Source organism: Balearica regulorum, chromosome 4, assembly GCF_011004875.1.
Source record: "Balearica regulorum gibbericeps isolate bBalReg1 chromosome 4, bBalReg1.pri, whole genome shotgun sequence".
Taxonomy (NCBI): domain Eukaryota; kingdom Metazoa; phylum Chordata; class Aves; order Gruiformes; family Gruidae; genus Balearica; species Balearica regulorum.
In genome coordinates, this window is record NC_046187.1 from 79,524,092 (window position 1) to 79,545,859 (window position 21,768).

Below are 21,768 nucleotides of genomic sequence, written 5' to 3' on the forward strand. Positions count from 1 at the left end.
AGTAGAGGCACGTTCTTCTTCTTCTTTCTACTTATCTTTTTATAGAATGAAATTTAACTTATATTATCCCCATTAAATTTAAGAGAATTCGCCAAGGGGGTTTCATCTGTTCTGCTTAGATCTAAACTACCATTTCAAGGTATGACATTTCCCAAATCCTTTTTGCAGTAGGAACAACACACCTTCTTGGAGAGTGGGGATCTGAGCATCGTAGTGACATTCAGTCTTGCAACTGTTCTGACCCCTATCTTGCCTTGTTCCTCCTCAATTCTGTATTTGCACGTCTTCTCTTTTTTTTTTCCCCTGCACATTTGAATTTAATAACTATTATTTTAAGAATTTGAAAGAACTAACTATTGAACAGCTGTAGTTTAAATAACTTTCCTAGTAGCAAAACAGTTTAATTTTTTTAATATTGGTAGCCACAGAAATCAATATCTGCCATAGCTCTACATCATCTGTTTTGACTCTACGCTTCTCAGGAGAGCATCTGCTTGTTTTCACATGTTCTGATACCATGGTGAGATCAGGAACTTAAATACTCACCCAGGCATGGGGCAACTCTCCTCTCTTAATTTCTGTCCATTGATTTCAACATGGAGGTTGCTCAAACCTCCATGAGGCCCTTGGGGATTCCTCATGATAGAACCAGGACTCATATCATATTAAAACCGATTAAGGGTAAGCAATAAGTAGTAATAAACTCAAGCCATACAGCTTTAACATCAGCAGTTGAGAGGCATCCCAGACTACAATTTCATTGATTTTAGTGGAATTATGTCATGCAATAATTTGAGCCAAACCCACAATATATATTTCAGTGCTCCTGAAAACCCTTTTGGAATTTATTCTCCAGTGGAGGTTCCATTAAAATAAAAAGACGCCAATTTTAACCATTGATCAGAATGTATCATAACACATTTGAGCAGAGAGATTACAGAAGACCTCATAGAAGATTGACCTTTTGATATGTGGCAGAAAGATTGCTGGAAACAAGGGAACAATTCAAGACTTATTTGCTGAGAGCACCCAGGGGCATTAAAATCACTGCATTATGGCAGGCTTGGACTGTTTCTGTGCCCTTTGTATACAGCTGAGAGAGACTTGCAAAAGAAGCTCCTCTCAAGGAATAGATACAATATTTTTGCAGCCAGTGACAAGAGATCTTTGACAAATTGTAGATCAACTCACTTGGAGGGAACAAAGGCTGCTGAAGTGAGTCAAGTTCACTCCTCAGTAGTCATGACAACACTTTCAAGAACTCAGAGTTTAGGGAATAAGTAAGGGAAATAAATACTGATTGGTGACAGAAAGCGATCCATTATTGCTCTTACGTTATCTCTAACCATCTGGACAGATCTGAAGTTAAGAAACCAATGCCTGGTGGCATCCCAGAGGCCAACCAGGATGTGATATATCACAACTGATGTCAAAGCTTGGGCAAAGGTGGCATCGCTGTGCTGCAGGCAGTGCAGAGGGTCCTGTAGTCAGAGCCCAGGATGCTATGGAATCATCACGCATGTGCTTGGAAAGCAGTGGAAGAAGTTAGGACCAGCTCCCTCCAACTCTTCACTTGGGCCTTTCTGGGAGACATTGTGGCTTCCAGGATTGCATCCGAGGAACAAAATGGCCATCCTGAGATGCCTCGGGGCAGAGTCTAGGGGGTAGGTTTGAATTGCTGCGGGAGGTGGCTTAAGCAGAGCAGTCAGACTTTGCACTGAAGAGGATGAGGAATGTCCAGCATGATCCATCCTGCTGACCCCTTGTCCAGCCACAGGATGGTTACAAACAGGCAGAGGACAGGAATATCATAAATGGCTGCAACTACTTCCTAAATAGAAGTGTATCTTTGCAAGTGCTTGCCTTGCAAGTCACATCTGCTCTTTGAAAGTCTATTTCCCTTCTTTCCATTCCCCCAGGAAGTTTGATAGCGCTTTATTAGTTTTTCCTTTTTTTTTTTTTTTTTTTTTTTTTTCCCCTTCTTCATCTTTTTGGATGTAATAGCTGCCCTCCAGCTATATCTCTTCTTTGCTTCTCATCCGGACAGCTTCTGCCACTGCTAATACCCATCTGGACTATGGAAAACCAGAACCCTCACTCAACACTAATGGGCCAGGGGAAGCTTCAGAGTCTCCACGGCAGGGGAAAAAGGGATTAGTCCCTACAGGGGCTCCAGGAAAGCTGGCGAGGGACTGGTGACAAGGGCAGGGAGTGACAGGCCAAGGGGAATGGCCTGAAGCTGCAGGAGGGCAGATGGAGATGAGATGGGAGGCAGAAATCCTTCCCTGTGAGGGTGCTGAGGCCCTGGCCCAGGTTGCCCAGAGAAGCTGTGGCTGCCCCTGGCTCCCTGGCAGTGTTCAAGGCCAGGCTGGATGGGGCTTTGGGCAACCTGGGCTAGTGGAGGGTGTCCCTGCCCATGGCAGGGGGGTGGAACTGGATGGGCTGTGAGGTCCCTGCCAACCCAAACTTTTATATGATTCTATGACTCTATGCTGAAAGTTGAGTGACTTTGTCATCATGAAAAGCTTTTCCCACATGCCCCTGGAGTACCGAGAGGCTGATGGGATGTCCTGAGCCTCTCTCCAGCTCCACTGGTGGCACAGCCCTGACCTCCAGTGACCATAAGAGGCACCTCCGCAGGTAGCTCACAAGTGGTGTCAACATGTAGACCCTCCCGAAATGGATGTTTTTTTATCTTGAGGTATCTCCCATGCATTCATACCTTGGCAAGCCTGAGAAAGAGATGGGCTTAAGTTCTGTGGAACAATTACGCAGAGGCCAGCTTCACCAGTGGCAGTGGGGCTACAGGAGAGATTTTGCACCTGCATCTATACCCAGGGAGGCCTGAGGCTGTTTTACCTGGAAAGCAGCATAACTGGCATTTACCTTCACCGTCCCTAGAAACAATCCTAGTCCTGTAAGTTAAACAACAGGGGAAAATAAGTGCATTATGTTTTCTTATCAGTACAATTGCCATTTGGCTATTTGCTTGGAGCTCTGCAGCACATAACGATAGAGAAGGACTCTGGGTCAACTTTGTGGGACTGCTCATGTATTAAGCACCACCTAATGAAGAAAAGCCTTATTTCTTCAAAACCAGCTTTTCCAGGGCAACGAACCATTTCTCACATTAGACCTTTTCACACCTCTCCTTGACTTCCCACATGCTTAGACCACTGACAAAACTTTTTGAGGTAAGCATTCACTCATGCATTGGTTTGGAAGAGAGAGCATTTCTGGAGACTTGACCTTTCTGATGTTTTTATTTAGGGAACTGGGTGAGACATTTAGAAGTGGAGCTAACAGCCTAAAAACTGCCAAACTTCTCTCAAAATCTAAATAGAATAAGGAAAGAACTGCTTTTTCTAGCTTGGAGGCACTGCAATAATAAACACTAGACCAAAGCAGGAATTAGCTCTGATTATGCCTTTGCTGCAGAAGGACGAGGTGGTGAGTCCACAAGTTTGATTCATACCATGTCAAAACCCTGCAGAATGGAGTCACACAAAGTCAAGCCCCACACATGTAACTTCCACACGTGGGTCTCACTCAGTGCGTTTAACAGTACATAAAATGTTTCCACCTAGAGCAAGTGGTGGACAGGAAGAGTTGATCCTTTTAGCCACAACTGCTCATCATTTCATCTTCCTCCATCAAATCCTCTTGTCCTACAGTTGTTGCTTCCAGTCTCAGATTTCTCCAGTGTTTTGGGGTATCCTTTTTTTTTTTTTTTCTTTTTTCCTAGAAAAATAACATAACAATGAGCCTCTGGGAACTTGTTGTGGGGTACCTCCCATGTTTCAGAAACCGTTACTCATCTGCAGACTGTGGATTGGAAACCAGCTCTTTAAAGAAAATACTCCCAGTCCTTGAAATCCCTCCCTGTGCCCAGGGCTTTGAAAACCTCCACTCGCTTTTGGCATCCGTCTCCAGATTGTGTCACTCGCCAGCTTAGTTAAGAAGCTGATTTGAATATTGTTTTATCACACTGTGCTTCGCAGACAGCATTGAGTCAGCTTAAAACCAGCGCAGTGTATACTGGCTCCCAGTTAATTATAGTCATAAAACATAATTTACTCCAGTGAAAGGAAATACTTTGAATCCGGAGGGCTCTTTGCTGCAGAAGCCAATTCCTGCGAAGGGTTTTGTTTTGCCCTGTTATGACACGGGGCACGATGCTGGAGAGCAAGTTTTCTGACTGTGGGATTACAAATCACTGAAGACTGTGTCCAGACTACCCCCGGTGCATGGGCAATCACAGCGAGGATGGTTTGCAGACAGGTTTTTTTCCAAAGAGCATTAATACAGCCCTTAGGAAAAAAAGAAAGAAAGAAACTGCACCCTTAGTAAATAACAGCCTGTCTCTTGCTTGGGATTTCTTTGGGGAGCACCAGACTCCCCAGGTACCCATCCTCCCTCCAGCAGGGTCTGGCTTGGTCCCTAGAGGAGACCATTTGCTGCGTTGCTGTTTCCTTCCATTTCAGCTCCCCAGGGAGCAGGCTAGTCACAGTGCTAATGCCCAAATTGAGAATTTGTTTTCCCGAAGGCCAGATGCTTGCGGTGTGCCACCCTCTGACAGCTCACAGTGCCAGGAGCTGTATCCTGGTCATTGTCCATGTCTCAATCTTGCAGAAAAAGTTATCTCCATTGTAGGGACTGGATTGCCTCTTAAACTCATGTACTAAAACCATCTCATTAAGTAAATACATCTCATTAAAACACCTGATGATCTGAGAGGTGAAGGCAGAGACAAGGGGAGATTGGGGCCTCCTCACTGTAGATGTAGCTCTTGGGCACGTCCCAAGTGCAGGACTCAGAGTTATTCTGGGGGCATTTGCACATATGAGAGTCTCTTTGCCATTGTCCAGGAGAGGATTTCTAGCCAGAAACCAGGTCTAAGGTTTACACAAGAGGTTCAGGTTTGCACGGCTCAGCGTTTTCTTACCAAGAGGTTGCCTTGGATGAGTGCCCAGATACAGAGAGGCAGCCGGAGAAGGAGCGTGGCTGAGGACATACGGTGGAGCTTCAGCAACAGCAACCCACCTTCTTCTTCAAGCTGTCATGAGTGTTTAAAATAGGTGGGAGAAGAGCAGGCATAAGCTGGAATGTCTAGGGAAGGTCCAATGGGAACAGCTATTGCTGAAGAGCACTGTCAGGGCTAACCTTGGAAGGGGGCAATTTGTTCCCAGCAGTGCTTGAGACATCTGGGAAGTGCAAGAGCAAGGTGGAAATGCTTTGCTGATAGAATCGCACATAACCAAATCCCCTGCCCTCACTTCTTTCCTTGCTGGTCATTGCTGAATGAAAAACCATCTCATCCACCTGTTTTTCAGCTGATCTGGCATGAAATTTAGCTGCTCTCAGGTTTCTTCCCACCAGAGCACCCCCAAAGCAGTGGGGAGGGAGGCAAGTGGAGGATATGCTTTAATTTGTCTGGCCAGATACTCTCCTTGACATTGTGATGGTGAACTTGATCCTATCTAAACATTTCTCTGGGATCCCTCCCTAGTTTTGCTCCAGCACTGCTGCAGGAGTGACGAGTGGAAAAGCAGCTCTCCTGCATCTATCTGATAGATGGATACTGGGTAGAAATGACAGGCTGGTCTGAACTCCCAGCCTCCCGGTTGGCTCCCTTCAAAGCACTGTCTGTGTTGAAGAACGGAGGTGACACGTCTTGGCCAGACCTGAAGGAGGGCATGGAAGGTGCTTGGTGAGTCTGTGATGTCCTGATGCAGCTGTGCATGCCTTGCTTCTGCCTCTGGATCACCTCCTCCTCTCCCCTCCTCATCATTAGACTATTAATGATATGGAAAGGAAATACTCAGGTATATATACCATCAGAGGGTGTGTAATATTACCGCCCAAATCTGACATCTCTCAAGAGTCAGAAACTGAGGCACTGGGTGCATTAGGGACATGATCCCAAATCCCAGCAAACCCTTAAGAGGTCCCAAAGAAAAACCAGCACTTGTGGCTCCAGCAAACACTGGATGGACTAACCAGACACCCTCCTTTATGTTTTAGTTAAGTGCTAACCAACCACAAATATGGTCCTCTTCTTCCTCACCAACATATGCCCGAGTTCCACAGCATCTCTCAAAGGAAACATCCTGTATCAGCACTGCCAGCATGTCCCCTGGGTGTCTTTGGTCAGGCTCGCTGGGGACATGAGCAGCAGGACCAGCAGGGAAATCAAAGTGCTTAGAAGAACAATGACCATCACATTTGGTATTTTATTAGGCTTCCACTCTCTTTGTTAACGTACTATGAGGAGATGGGAAGCATTGCTCCAGATTTGGGCAGGAAGGACCCCAAAGGGAAAGAAAAGTCACCCACTAGCCTTGGAGGCAAAGGCACATACACACAGAAACAAACCAGGAAAAAAATCCAAAAATGCCCTTAAAATGTTGTTTTGTTTCTCTTGCAGTTGCTTATTTTACTGCAGAGGAGTTTGAAGTTCTCCATTTCCTGGGTGTGTTACAGGAGCAGCAGAGTTGAGACACAAGCTTTTAATGAAGTTTATGTAAATTTGGGTATGTTTATATTTAGCAAAACAGATTTAGGAGTACTAATAAAGCAGCAGATGAGGCGTAGAAAAGAGCTGGTGCAGTTTTCCACCACTGTTATTTTTTAGCTTCCTCCCACCATTCCCAACAAAAAGAGTCTGTTTCTGTTGCCAGTTTCCCTTCAAAACAAGTGCTTTTGAAAACCCATTTATCCCTAAGTACTGCTGAAGCATGTCACCAAGTTGCAGTTCAGTTGCACCGCATCACCTTTCTTCTGCGAGCAGCCGGGGGCAATGCAGCCCATATTTGCTTTCCCTTAAAGCAAATTAAATTTTCCCAACACCACTGACCAATCTTTGTTCACTAACATGGGAGCATTGAGACAGGCCAAAGCAAGGCCAGGCTTTTCGTTATTCGTAGTCAGGCTGAAGCTGAAGCGGCCTTTTCCTTTGGAAGAAAGGTGAGGGTTGGTGCAGCCACCCCGACGTGCCAGACTCAGATGCAGAGGTTTGCACTGTGGATGATGAGGATGCAGGATGACCCTCAGCCCTGGGGATGTGGGTGGAGGAGGAGGCAGAGGTGGAACTGACCAGTGACGGATGGTGACCGATCCAGTGCTTGTGGCTACAAGGAGAAGAGCGGGGGCCACCAACAAAGACCTGTGACCATTGTCCCTTCTGATGCACCGCCTGTCCTCTGAGAAAGCGGCAAGTCCATTTCTGAAGACCATGGTGGAATGATACATAGAGAAGCAGCAGAATTTGAGGGTACCAAGTGAGGACACAGAGTGTGATGGGTCTCCAGGTCCTCATCTATTGCGTGGGAAGGCTGGCTAACTAACCATGACTGCTGGCTAACTAACCATGACTGCTAACCTAAGAGCCGACATGGGGTGCATTGCCCCCTGTCCATCCCCACCCCGCTGTGACTCGGCTGTACGGTGTTCATAAGTGCTTTGGTTTTGCAAAGTGACTGGGCTTGGAAGGGGAGGGATGAAGGAGAATGAAGCGAGACCCCACAACCTGCAACAACCTGAGGGCTGAGCCAGAGCTGTCTATCTCCATCCCAGAAATATCACTGAGGGGATCAGAGGGATGTTGTGGGGGTCATGGGTTTCATCCTCTCATTACAGCCAGCTGAGGCCTCCACAGCCACACTTGGTCTACCTGGACATCCCTTTACAGATGAGGAAAGCCAAGGAGCAGAGAAAACCGATTCAGCAAGTCCTCGGAAGAAGATGCTTGGGAGCCCCACCTCTCCTGACACCCTGCCGCAACCTCTTTAAAATATTTTCTGCTCACCCCAGGAGTGTTTGTATTAAGAAATGAGCCAGATTTGGGGCTTGTCCGCATTACGCATTGCTATGACAGCAACCTCCAATGGAACCCAGCAGTGTCCGCTGAGGATATTCCCTACTGGATCCAAGTCACAGAGCCACTGAGCCCCTCTTCAGCAGACCTCACCCAGGATGGGGTTTCCAAGGAGGGAGAGTAGTCCTAGACCTCATTTTGAGCAAACCTGTCCTTATCAGAAGGGAGCAGAAGTCCTTTGCACACACAGGGGAGTTCACATTGAACATAGCTGCCGGACGCACACATGAACCCAAAGAGATTTACGGGGTTCTGCCTGTATCGGCTGGATGACTGATGCTCTCTGGGCTGCATCCAGGCTATCTGAACCATTTATCCATCCCTGTTGGTTCCCTCCCTGCCCCTGGGGTCCTTCACTGTGATCACGAAACTGCTCAGTTTGGTGAAGAAGAGCAGTCTTTGATACCAGGGATTTCTATATTTGTCAGTGGTCAACACAAAATGGAAGGTAATGCAAATTATTACAAGCTACTAGGCAAAAGGTGCTACAGAAACACCAAGAAATTTTCCTATTTATGCCACCTTCACGCTTCTCATTTAATTAACAAAAGGGACAGGATCTAAATTTAGGACTCAAAGCTTAGGCTTGAGACGGGGCTTTCCCACAACCCCACAGCCCCCAAACAAAACAAAGCAACACAGTTCGGGTGGTGATAATAAACCGGCAAAACCCCACTGTTCCCTGTCCACCTCATGGCAAGGCCAAATTCCTGCCAGACAGATAAATAGCCAACAGATGGAGGGCTCACTTCTTGTCTGCGTGATTCAATGGGCAGCAGACACACCGCATGAGAAAACCACAGCCACTTTCCTTCAACGCAGTCTGGGTCTCAAGTTTTCCTCAGGGAGCCCATTCCTACAACACAAAGAGAGCCCTGAAAAACATGAAAAAACCCACATATTGGCAAGCACTCATGATTTTTTTTTTTTTTTAATAGGAAACAACCATCTGTTTTACCAACATCTACCAGTGCTTTAATGCACACCAGGGAGAAAGTTTGCAGAAGCTGTATGTTAGTAAATCAACACCACTGAGCTGAGCATTGTATCCAGAATTTGGCTGCAAGGCTCTGACAAGAGGAGCAAGGAAATGTGATCCACTGAGATCCACTAATTAGGCAGGGAGTTTTGTTTCTGGCAGGGCTTTGGGTCATGCCATAGCTGTTGGGGGCATCTGAGACCGTCTCCTCCCAGGGAGGACTTCAAAGACCCAGTTCAGTGCTGCAGAAGTGGCCCATTAATGGCTTTTACCTGGTCACCTCCTCTTTGCCTCTGCTTTCCTCCAGCTCTTCTGGGATGAACCAACAGTCCAGCTGGATCAGGCACTCTGAGGGGGCTGTCAGACATCCAGAAACCTACATGAGCATCTTCAGGGCATCTTCCTTGCTATGGACATGGACTCATGGTATTTGCAGGCATCCCAGTTTCTGTCCAGTGTTTTCCTGGGGAGGAAGGGACAGCCCAAAGGAGTTGGAGCTAGGTGGGCATCTGAAAGGGAGATCTTGGAAACATGTGTGTCTGTGTTTCACTTAATCAAAGATATCTTTGGAGGCAATGGGCTTTTCCAGACCACTGGCACTCAAACACATTCTCAGGCACCTGAGTGACCTCGTTGTGTGTGGTGACACCAGGATGGGAAACCCAAAGCCTCTCAAGGGCTGACAGATTCACGGCATTTTGGCTAAGTTCTGAACCTCACTTGAATTTTCGGCTGCATTTTCTTTTCTCTTCAACCTGAAATGAATCTAAATATTCCTAACTTAAGGTGCTGGAGGAGGAGGACATTTCTGGAAAAAAAGTGTTTGGTCCAGGAACCAGCTGTGATTGCTAAATTAGGAGATTTAGACACATGGGGGGAAAAAGCAAAGTGACTGAAAAGCTAAAAATACAGCCCAAAACATGGAGTCTGCCTAGGAACTGCATTTTCACCCTTCTTTACTATGGACTTCTCTAAACCAAGGAAGAAGGGCACTGCAACCACAGACCAGACCTACAATGTTAATACCTACATAAATGAGGTAAGACTGCAGGAGATAAGCCAGCCCAAAACTCTCCTCTTAGGTATCACACCCGAGTTTTTGTGAAATTACAAGCATGAACAAGCCATATCTGGGCCAACATGTGATTAGAAAAGGCAAGAGGGGCTGAGCACAGACTCTCATGGCTGCCCAGGGCCAAGCCTTGCGCCTATCAAATTGAAAGGGGCTGCTTGAGGCACCCCAAAAAAAATATTATCCTTGCCCTAGGGCAAGTACCAGATGCACAGAAGATGCTGCTCAGAAAGGAGAGATTTTCCTGCTCTTTTGCTAGTCATCAGCCTCAGCACAAGTTGATGATCTCACTAATTGCTGACCAGATATCAGTGTGATGCTGAGCTACCAAAATGCATAAGGGCTTGTCCAGCCGAGGGTTAGAGACATCTCATCTGATGCCTTTCGCTAGTTGTGGTGGTCCAGAGGGCAAGGAGCTGGGGCAACTGGTGAGTGTATTGACCAGGGGATGCTGCAGATTACTGCATCCAGCTCCTGGCATCTTGGCGAGTCTTGTTAATCCAAGTTTACATTTTAAACAGAGAATAGGAACTTCCAGGCAAGAGGATTTATATGCAAGGACTTAACAGTTAAATTTATTCATGGCTAAACTGAGGAGCCCAGAGTTATTAAAGCATGAAATTGTGCCAGTCAATTAAAGCGTCAATCATAGCCAGCCTCATTTAGGAGAGCTGCTTTAATCCCAGGAAAGGAACATTTTTTTGGCCTAGTGAGACAGCACATTGACTTGAAGTTGGTTTTAGTGAAATAGCTGTTCCTCAGCTACTGTTCAAAGATTTGCCAATGATTTTTTAAAATTTATTTATTATTTTCTGCTGTGCTTCTTCCAAGGTGACTTGTGTTATGCTCAAGAAGAGACACAGATGCAATTTGAGCTGCAGATGGAATAACTTTGGTGGGCTACACAACAAGCAAACAAGAAGAACCAAACAAGAAAACTGATCAAAGAGACATTTAAACTGGTAAATATCAGAGTTGTGGGATGTCTTTTGCTTTTAAGCATATAATGGATTCTTCTTCTGTTTTTAAAAATCAGCAATTAGATTATTCTGCTTGTCACTTCATGCAACATGTGTTTGTTTTATTTGCTTTTAAAGCCTTTTTTATTCCTCTGGGCTGAAATCCCAGAATGCTGAGTGCATTAGTGATATATTTCTAACAAATGATGACTATCCTTTGGCCCTAGGTATAGCACAGCTATATAGAGCAAGTCACATACCTGATCATAATGAATGTATAGTCAGGAGAAACATCTCCAGAGGTGGTTTACCTGGAGATAAATGTAAGCCTAGGTGACAAAAATGATCTTTTATTCCTTCTACAGCAAAGCTCATGAAACAGAGACAAAACAGACTGTGGGTTGGAGGGGAAACAGGAGCTCAGGGCGTCCAATGACTTGGCCGGGCTTGAACTGTAAGTCATAGGTGGAGCTTGGTAGAGAGTCCATGTGTCCTGCTAACTCATTTGTACACTTCATTGCCATTGATGACCAGCAGCAGGTATTTCACTTAAGCTAGAGGAATTTTGGAGGAGGGGCAGCTTTGGGTATGCTTTCCAGCAGCAAAGCAGTGGTGTGAGAGTTGGCAAGGTTGGTGGGGGGAGGAGGAGGAGGTCGTATGCACCATTCCCCTTCCTGCAGAAGGGCCCTTCCAGTGCCAGTCCTGGCTGTGACATAAGCCAAGGGAAAGGAAAGCTTTGGGTAATCTAAGAATGAAACTCGGTCTGCAAGGCAGCTCTGGAGCTGTCTGACTGCAGTGGATCACACAGGCTTTGTGGTTGTTCCTGCACCAGCAGAGCTTCCCATGGTGAATGCCCTGGGTGCACCCTTATGTGCTAGAAGTGAGGTTGCTCACTGCAGGACAGGTTGACTTATGTTTAGCATGGGGCCAGCACACATGTATAAACAAATCTACTGGATATGCATTAAAGAGCTGTCACTTCACATCTGGGGCATTCAGGAATGGGACTGAAGCTGGGATCTCTTGGGTTTGGTCCCCCTGCAGTAGAGGACAGCTGGATAGGCTGTTCTGCACTCATTGGCCTCAGGACCAGAGACCATTTAAGAATCTATTAGTATAAATATATAACCATATGTATTTGTTTATGTGTTTTTTACAGCCATAGTATTTCTATGTAAGGCCCAGAGAAGATATAGGCCAGCAGTTGCGTAGAGTGGACACAGCCACCTTGACCCAGAAGAGATTAGCCTTGAGCCCTATGGACATGAGTCCCTCTGCTGCTTAGCTGGGTGGCTTGAGATGCCTTCCAGGAGCAGGCTTTAGCAATATAGATGTGGTCTGAGCTTTCCCACCCAGGCAGTCCCCTTGCCTTGCCCAGCCACAGTGAGCCATCAGGGACAAGCTGGACAATCAGGCTTTGTATGTGAGCATTGGCTGGAAGCTCACATGAAAACATAGAAGCAAGTCCATACCTCTCTTTATTTTTTTTTTATTTTTTTTTTTCCCCCTCCTGGTGCCTTGCTTGAGATCTTGGGAAGGGCATGTATCTAGTGTCCATGCTCTTCTGGTCACCTGCGTCCAGCAAATGGGTCCAAACTGAACAGGCAAAGGGGAGAGAAACAGAAAATTTGTCTTCTAAGAAGAGACTAAACGATTTTTGGCTTATCCCACCTAGACAGTGAAAGCTAAGACATCGTATGATTGCTCTCTATAAATATCCTGAGCAGGCAGTGCTAAAGGTAAGCGCTGGAAACAAAGAACCATTTCATGGAAAGGTCTTACTGCCAAACTGGAAACTGCCCAGATCTTGTGGTGAAGGGATCCAGGCTGGGACGGAGAAGGGAGATCTTGAGCATCACAGTTGTGAGGGTCTGAAAAATTCTTGAAAGGGCAAAAAAAGGGGGGGAAGCTTGGGGGAGCTTATTCTTCAGATTGGCCTTGATATGCCCGAGAAAGGGGTTGTATAACAAGGTGTCTGCGAGGACCCAGGAGGTCCCTCCAGTCCTTCACCCCTGCCTCTGTAATGCAGATAATAGCACTTCATGCCTTGCAGGGGGATGAGAGACTAAGTACGTTGCAGAGGAAAGAGTACTGAGATGTGACAGTGATTGGAGCGTTATATATACCTGAGACAGTTGCATCTAGCTGTAATTTGCAGTATGAAAAACAAGCCTATTTAATTACTAGGCTGCAGACTATTTCTTCCTGTTCCCACCTGCCGTGAGATATTGTGAGGAAAAAATAGCACATGTGCAAAGAGAGCCTTAATAAAAACTTTGGAGAAATGTAAGTGGGTCTCATCTCCGTAGGTATCAAGGTAACTTTTCTTGGTACTAAGAAGAAATTTTCCAAGGCTGGCTGTTTGATTTATTGTCCAGATCCTACAACGGAACATTTCTGTCTTAGTTTTGGCAGTAAGAACAAAAGTACTAAGTGTAAGATGTCCACATTGTTTTTCATTTTGCTGATGGATATTTTGACAGCCGAGAGACTTGTCACTATGATCTCTTTTTTTCTGTCACTTATTTTTATAGGACTTTGGGGTGTGGGGAGAGAACTGAACTTCCCATCAGCTGGTGGCATTGTGTCAGTCAGAGATTTTTTTTTTTTTTTTTTTTTTGGTGAAATCCCAGATAATGTCTTCTCAGCTTTCTAAAAGCTGTGATGTTTTTTAAGTGTCACCGACTTAGTCCTTGTGGCATGCAAAATGTTGTGTGCATGTATTTTTAATCACTGACTTAAAATAAAATTCACCCCTGATTTAGGTTGACCTGTTTCAAATCTGGTCGGACCCTCCCAGCTCAGCTTTGACCCTCATTTGTCAGGTTAGGGAGGCTGAGTAAGCTGAATTTGCCGGCAATGAGACTTAAAAACCAAGGAGCCTTGTCTTTTGGGTCAGTGCATCGTCGATGGGAAAGCTGATGTCCCACAGTCCCTCTGGGTGCTTTTACATGGTCAGATAAGCATTTGTGCATCCGTCACATTCAAATTAAACCACGAGACTGCTTTAAATGGCCACTTCAGGCCCAGATCTTGAGCAGGGCAGGGAGGAGGGGAAAGCCCATGTGCTGGGACAAGACTCTCCCAGTACAGTTGGAGGTGCACCCATAGGGGACCCAGCTGTTGCAGGATAGACACTATAATCTCATGCATCAGCTTCCTCTCAGGTCTGACCCTTTGAAAGTTTCCAGCAAGCACTGAAGTACTCACAGTTTTCCCACCGAGTTAAGGACCCATCTTATGTCTCTCTCCTTTTCTGTGCTAGAAATTGCAACTTTTCTAACCCATTTTGTGGTCTGATTTTAATGGCATCGCTGACACAGACCATGGCAGTCCCTGTATGTGGCATTTCTGAGTTATCACCAGCCAGTTATGCCAAGTGTTTTGACCCAGCTTTCCAAAGACATGGCTACAGCTCTAGCTGTGGCAGAGTTACACACAGGCATGATAGGATTCATCCATTCAAAAGCAGATGCCTCCAGTGTAGACATCTGCTCTGAGCAAGTCCCTGTGGGCCCTTTGTAGTGCCTGGAAAGAAACAGTCAGTTTAGGGTGGAATTAATCTCATCCACAGCAAACAAACATCTACATTTGGTCAAGAAAATCACTTCCTAAAAGTGTTTATTTCTCCCCAGCAATGGCCATGGCATTGTGTGGCTACCTCAAATGTAAGGAGCGATCCAAAATTAGGTGACGTGAGTCCATGGAGAATTTTAAATTGAAGCTCAATGAAGAGAAGCTTTTTGGTGTTTTGGGTATCAGAGAAGCCACTGGAGGTAAACTGCATGTTTTGATACTGCAAGGATTAGGGAATCCATTGTTGGTAGGGCCTGTGAAAGGTAGAAGAAACTATTTTTCTAGCTAGTCAGATTTGTAGTCTTTTGAAGTATTTCCTGAAAGAAATTCAAGGAAACATCTAGCCTTTCATGTCTAGACACCACCCCCTTTAAAGTTTAGATCCTAAAATGCTCTCCTAGGAACAGGCTGTAGGAAGAGATGGCTCCGTCATGCTGTGCTGTGACCCAGAAGAAGAAAGGGAGTACGTCCTTTTCAAAGAACTGCAGCTCATGCCCTTTAGCTCCTTTTTACTCTGCTGAATTATTACCGCCATGCTAACAAAGCCCATTTTCATTGCCTGAACTGAGCACCTAAATTCTGCAATATGGGAGTGATCTCAGCCACGATAGCTGTGAACTGAAGAGCAGGTTGTGGCTGATACCTGGGCAAGTCATGATGTGAGAGGAGCTAACTCAGATACACAACATGTGCATACCAATTCTTGCATGGGGAGGTTGCCAGAAGAATATCTCCCTGGGCTTAGACATGCTGTAAATATTGTTTTGCAAAATTATCCATCAGAGCTCAAGCTGTTTCAGGTAGCAACCCACGTATGCACTGGCCATGGCCAAGAGTTACTAGCCTTTAGATTTGAGCACAAACTTTTTTTGTCACTTATTGCAAAGTATTAGTGGAGTAGGGGAAGGCACGGTTCCCCTCCCCTTGCCTCTCCTTGCAGCTGTATTTGGTGATTTAGGAGACTGGGTGCTAGAATTCAAACCTAATAATGGGATCGTGTTGATGTATTGATTTTTCTCTACATCTGATGGTTGTACTGCTTTATTCTTCTCTGGGCTCTGTAGTATTACTAGTACTTCATCTTTGATATGTCTTTCCTTGAAGCTTTTTTTAAAAGATATAGTAGTGAGTTTCATAAAATATATGTGCTATATTAAAAAAACGTAGAGGTGGAAAGGTGCTACATCACACTGATTTCAAAAAACAACACACATCCTGAATTGTTATTTGCTTGATTTTCTTTCCCTGATCTTTGGTTCTTGCAGCATTTTCTCACAGCAACATTTTACTTTCTCTGTTACATCTCCATTACTCCTGCTAACATTTTTCCAACCACAGATGCAACCCTAGATTCCTTCTGAAAAAAGGTATTACAGGGTGTTGCTTATTAGAAAACAATCTTGCATTGTAAACTAGTGCGTTGGAAAAACTCCGAATTAATTTTTGGAGGGTGTTTTTGGGCTAAAATTTGATAGTACCAGGGATTTTCTGGTTAGGGCCAGTTTTTGGAATTGTATTAAATGCCCAAGAGAGAGAAATTCTTTTTTTCTTTCCAGCACACTTTTAATGTGTTTTAGTATTCCTGTTGTTAAACTAAGGACTCATCATCATTAGACACTTCCAGTCAGTTTTCTTTTAATTGCCAGTGGAAAAACATAAAGAAGTAAGTGAGGAAGAACAGCAAGACAAACTTCAGGAAATTTGTCTCCCAATGGGATTTGTAAGTAACCTGTTATTTTGTCATCCAGACACTTACATGGGTGGTGAGCAACACAGTCTATACCTACGGGGGACAGATGCCTGTTTGGTGACTGTACCAGAAATGCTTTTCTTTCTCCCAGAGCAGCGTGCACAGCTCCTTAGAGAGACAGGCGTTGCCTGTAGCAATCTACTTCCCAGCTACTTTGAAGGCAATTTCCTCCCTTGGTTTGATCCTGCAATCCCAAGCCCCATGCTAATTGCTCTTAATTTGAATGACATATCTATTTATTTGTATTACTGCTGTGCAGCCCTGACTTTGTGATGCCTTGGAAGCCTTGAAGACTCAGTGGGTCTCTGCACCCTTCTTCTCCCAACAGTCTTCCACCGTATCAGGAGGACACTATGTCCTGGCCTGGCTCTGAGAGCGGAGACAGCCCCAAATCTGATCCAAAGTAGTTGTTTGAGCTGTTTCCCCATGGGCTGTTGTGCTGGAAAGGCCACAGAGATCATGCACAGGTGGGGCAGGAGGGGTGGGTGAAACATCGGTGGTCCCCAGGGTGCTGGGTATCCGGGCTGCACCGCAGGAGCAACGTGTCTGCAGGCACCACTGAACACATCAGGCTGTTCGCACGCTGGATTTGTTCTCGCTAAAGGCTGTTGGCATTTTGATGTCTTTTGAAGATATAAAAGAGAAGTGAGTCCTGAGAAGTGACAGCACTAAACTCTGATTAATGTCTCCAAGGAGCTAGATAGTCAACCAGAACCATTTTCTTTAAGCTGCATCAATTTCCATATGTAGCTCAGATTTTTTTTTGACAATGTTGTAGAAATGTGGTGCTTGGAAAGAGTGTCGTTTGTTATAAGAAATGTTTCTCCTTCAGCCTTTAAGAAGAGATGAAAAAGACCTCCCAAAGCTCTGTTTAAAGATCTCAGGATATTAATTTCCATAGTAATTAAGAGGTAACTGTCCCAAACGCTCCCATGCAACCCATGCCTGAGGTTTCAGGTCCTCAGCTAGGAGGTCTGCACACAATCTTGAGGTGGGAAGGAGCGTGGCAACGTGAGGTTGAAGACTGGTGGAAACCACGGGTAACCCACATGCAGCTTTGCTAGGACATTGCAGGACCGTACTCAAAACCTGTTATTACTTCTCATTTAGGGAGAGCCTCTTCTAGAGATGTAGCTGCAATCCATCTGCGTAAGTTCACACCAGGCGTGTGATGTAAGCTGCTGCCCAAAGCTTTAGGCTGTGAGTTAAATGACCGAGGCATCTCACAATCTAAAAATGTACATTTGTTGTTCAGATTGCCTGCATTCAAACAGAAAAATCACAGGCTTCGAGCAGAGTCCTCGTGAGCTGTGCTAATGATTTACAAGCACGCGGTTGTGTTGTCATGTACCGTCCCCAAGTGTCTGGCATTTGGCCACCCTCTTCCTCCCTCTTTTCCTAATTGCTGTGTTAACAGACCTCTGACCATGTTCGAAGCGAAAGGTGGCAGAGAGGCTGAAAAATGGATCCAAATAACACAGTTTTTATACAACCTGTCTCATCACCTGGAAAGAATTAATTTTCATCATCTTTTGCAGGGGCTGGAGCAAGTATTGCAAGTTTCCAGCTACCTACTAGCACACCCCACACACACCCCCCATTGCAGCCTATAAAGATTTTGCTTTTTTAAATTGTTAGAGCAGTTATTTGGCAAGTCGTGCAGCAGCAGACGAGTCCTGCTGCTGCTGCTGTCCAAGGTCCATGGGCTTGACGGAGGGAGCAGGAAAATGTACAGCATGTGTAGGCTGCCCAGATCTGAGCCTGAGCGTACCTGAAATAGCCTGGGATGTGGCTGTCTTGGAGGGGGACAGGTTCAGGGCCTAGGCTCAGCACTTTAACGGAGGAAACACAGCAGGGTTAGCACGTAAATCCTGGGGGCTGAGCTAGGTGTAATGGTATAGATTATAGAATGGTTTGGGTTGGAAGGGACCTCAAAGATCATCTAGTTCCAACCCCCTGCGATGGCCAGGGACACCCTCCACTGGCCCAGGTTGCCCAGATATATTCTGACTCTGTCAGTGACCGTGCCGCCAGTATGGCTCTTCTCGCTGCTTGCCCACCCAAGCAATGCTGTCCTCCAGCAGTTAAAGGACATGGGGCTTAACCAAGTCTATGAATGTCGCCCTCCATCAGGTTGGATGTCAGACCCTCTGTTAATGTGGGCTGCAGAGAGCTACTCCTCCACCTAGACTGGGACACCATGCCATGCTGCACCTCTACTTTCTCCATGTCCCCTGCCCAGGAACCCTATTCATGTCCATCCCCAGTAAATCCTTCCCTGGTCCAATTGTCACCACCTATGAGCTCCTCCTTACACACTGAGGCCAGCTGCTTTCCTGAGACCTCTTGGACTCACATGCTTTGTCATAGAGCCACAAGAGCCTTCCTGCAGTTATTTTTCCACAGGAGATGCTGCCTTTTTCCATTTTTTAAAGAGAGCTGTAATGACACTATCACAGGGAAGCAGATATCTCAAACAGGAAACATGCGGAAACAACCCAGATGGGAATTTTTGTGTGCCCAACTGGATGACCAGGGGACCAAGTCCAACGTTCACCCAGGGAGAAGTACTGATGCAACCAAAGAGAGCTAAAGAAAACTGTCTGTTTGCAAGATATATTTTGCTCCTCTCAGAATGAGACGTGTACAACATCATCTTTTAACTCCCACTTTCCTCTTGATTTCTTCTGAAAGGGTATGTTCTGTGTGAAAGATCTTGTGGACGTTAAAAGAAAGTTGAAGTGTATAACAGAGTCTGGCACTGTGTGCCAGTGTCGAGAAGGCTGGACATAGCCACCTATTGCCTTAATCGTGTGCCACAAGATGACTTTATAGCAGTGGCTTGGCCTTTCATTTCGTGGTATTGGGGTTTGGCTTTAGTTCTGTCTCTGGGTGATGCACCAGATGGAGAAAAGGAATAGAGTCTGGTAACTGAAGATCCTGCATGGCGAATATGAAATGTGTCCAGATTAAGATGGCAATTAAAAAACCAAAAGGAAAACCATGTCTTACATAGGAACACAGGTGGAAAGTGTTGTCTGGCTGACACTCATTTTTATTAGACTTTCAACTTAAATGCTAGTAGGAAAAGGTTCAAAGTAGAAGGAGCTTTTTCACATGGCAGGTAGGAAATCTGTAAATTGTCTTGCCAAAGAATATGGATGATAAATTTTAACGTGAGTTTGAGTGGGACACTAGACAAATCATCCCATTCATAGAATAAATAGGTTGGAAGGGAAACCTGGAGGTCTCCGGCCCAATGTCATGCTCAAAGACAGCTTCAGAAGTAGATAATTTTGCTCAAAGTTTGACTCATTTTGCTCAGTTGATGTTTCACTATCTTCAAATAAGAAGATTCCCCCATCTCTCTGGCTGAATGTGCCTCCATCTTCCCTGTAATCCCCCTCAAGGCAGTGGTTGGCCACTATTAGCCCTCCCCTTCGCCTTCTCACCAGGCTCAGCAATGCCCCAGCCTGGAATGTTACATGGAGTGATCTGGTTCCAGATGCAAGATTTGGCATTTGTCTGTGGAAAACCAGGGGGTTACACTGGGGCTTGCACAGAAACCATGTCTAAGCAGGGAATTTCCTGAACTAAAAATGGTTGGATGCTTGGAAGGTAGCAGACGGTGGGAAAGGCATATGATCCAGACTCTCCTTGTTCTAATAGTCTTCCCAAGGCATCTCCTTATGTCTGCTGTTGGAAAAGGTGTCATGGGCTGGGTAGACTTTTTATTTCAAAGAGAAGAGCATGGCAGAGGTCTACAAAACCATAACTGACCTGGAGAGGATGAATAGGGATGATGACTCATTCCCCTTCCTAATGCAAGGATTAGTCAGGTTCTTTACCTGAAGAGTAATCAAATTGTGGAACTCATTGCCTAAGGATGCCTATGGAAAAAACATAAATAGGTTAGAAGAAAAGCACCTGTTGGAGGTTATTTAACTCTACAAGAGCACTTCTGGCTCAGTAAGTTGCTGAACCTTTAATTGCTGAGACAAGGAAGGATATCACAACAGATTTGCTGGTCTGTCTCTGCTCGAGGTAGGATTCAGGGCTAGATCACCTTCCAGTCTGACGTGGTGCAGCTGTCTTAATATTACATTGTCAGCAGGAGATGGTATAGATCATAAGACCCAAGTGGAGATGCAGAACATGATGGGTTTTCTGAGCTGTCTATGTGAATCTCCAGCACTTGTCTCTGTCAGCCAACTCCATCCACAAAGTGCTGACTTCAGAGAGTGGGGAGGTTTCATGCTCTTTGGGAAGAGACACTCAGGCTTCTACCCCCTTTGGCTTCCTGTTACATCTCTAGCTGATCTCGCCTGGCTTTGCTCAACGTCATTATCAAAAACCTCCAAACCCCAGCTGGGGCAGCCAGAAGGGTTTCTCAAAACTGTCTTTTCTCCCCAGATCACTTCATCCCATGTTTCTGTATGTATTTCCCTTGCATGCAGAGTGGAATAAAAAGCTGACTTGAGACTTACTCATTTTATGCCTGAATTACTTCGATTTTCTCTGCCTGAGGCTCTTCATTTTTTTCCCACTGTGTTGCTGCTAGTCTGCTGGGACCCTCTCATTACCCATGAAAGTTTCTCTTGTCCTCCTAAATTAATACCTTTCTCCACGAGCTCAGATTTTTGCCTAAACATGGACTCTTACAGAGCTAATTTCTCTTAAATATTACATAGTTTGGTTAGGCACATGCATGCGCACTAAAATGAGTTTCAAAATAAATGGCTCAGATTTATTTTAAGCTTTTTTTTTTGTTTTTCTCCCAGATGCCAAATGCATTGATTCCTGTATGATTAAAAAAACCCAAAAAACAACAAACCACCACAGAGTATTTTCAGCCTGATTTAGCGGCTCATCTACAAGGATCTTGACTGGCTTATCTAAATGGTTGGTGCTCACTCGTGTGTGGAAAAGGCCTTGGTGTCTTTGAATGCATGTTATTTTTTTATTTAACCTAAACACAATTTAATCTCGGAGGGTTAAAAAGCAAGAGTTTAAGCTGATGTCGCACAGATTGAGACAATAACTGCCGGAAATATTCATGCAAGCTATCTCGTTATTTTTTGAGCAAAATGTTTTCTGTCAAGGAAGCTATCATGCTTAAGTATTTTTGGATGCAAACTTTTGGAATTGTTTCAGGGAACAAAGCTTTTCTTTTAAACACAATTACAGCTTAAAATGAAAATAGAAGAAAAAAAAAAAGATCAGATAAGCCTTGAGTGAAACAAAACATTCAATTCCAAGTCAAACAAAACATTAATTTTTAAGACAATGAACCATTTTTCTTGGTCCCATGCTTAAAGGAGGTTCGGGTTTTGTATTATCCAGAATCGTATTCTTTTCCCTACTCTTTTTCCCTCTAGAAGAAATATCAAACCAGAAAAAAAACAGTATTCATATGACTTCATTTAAAAAACTTGCTGTTTCATAGCTCTTCTACAGAATACTTTTGAGCAGTGCTAGAAATACCATCAGAATAAGGATTTTAAGTGGAATTAAACAAGATTATGAATTTTGAAGGCAGTTTAAGAATGCCTAATA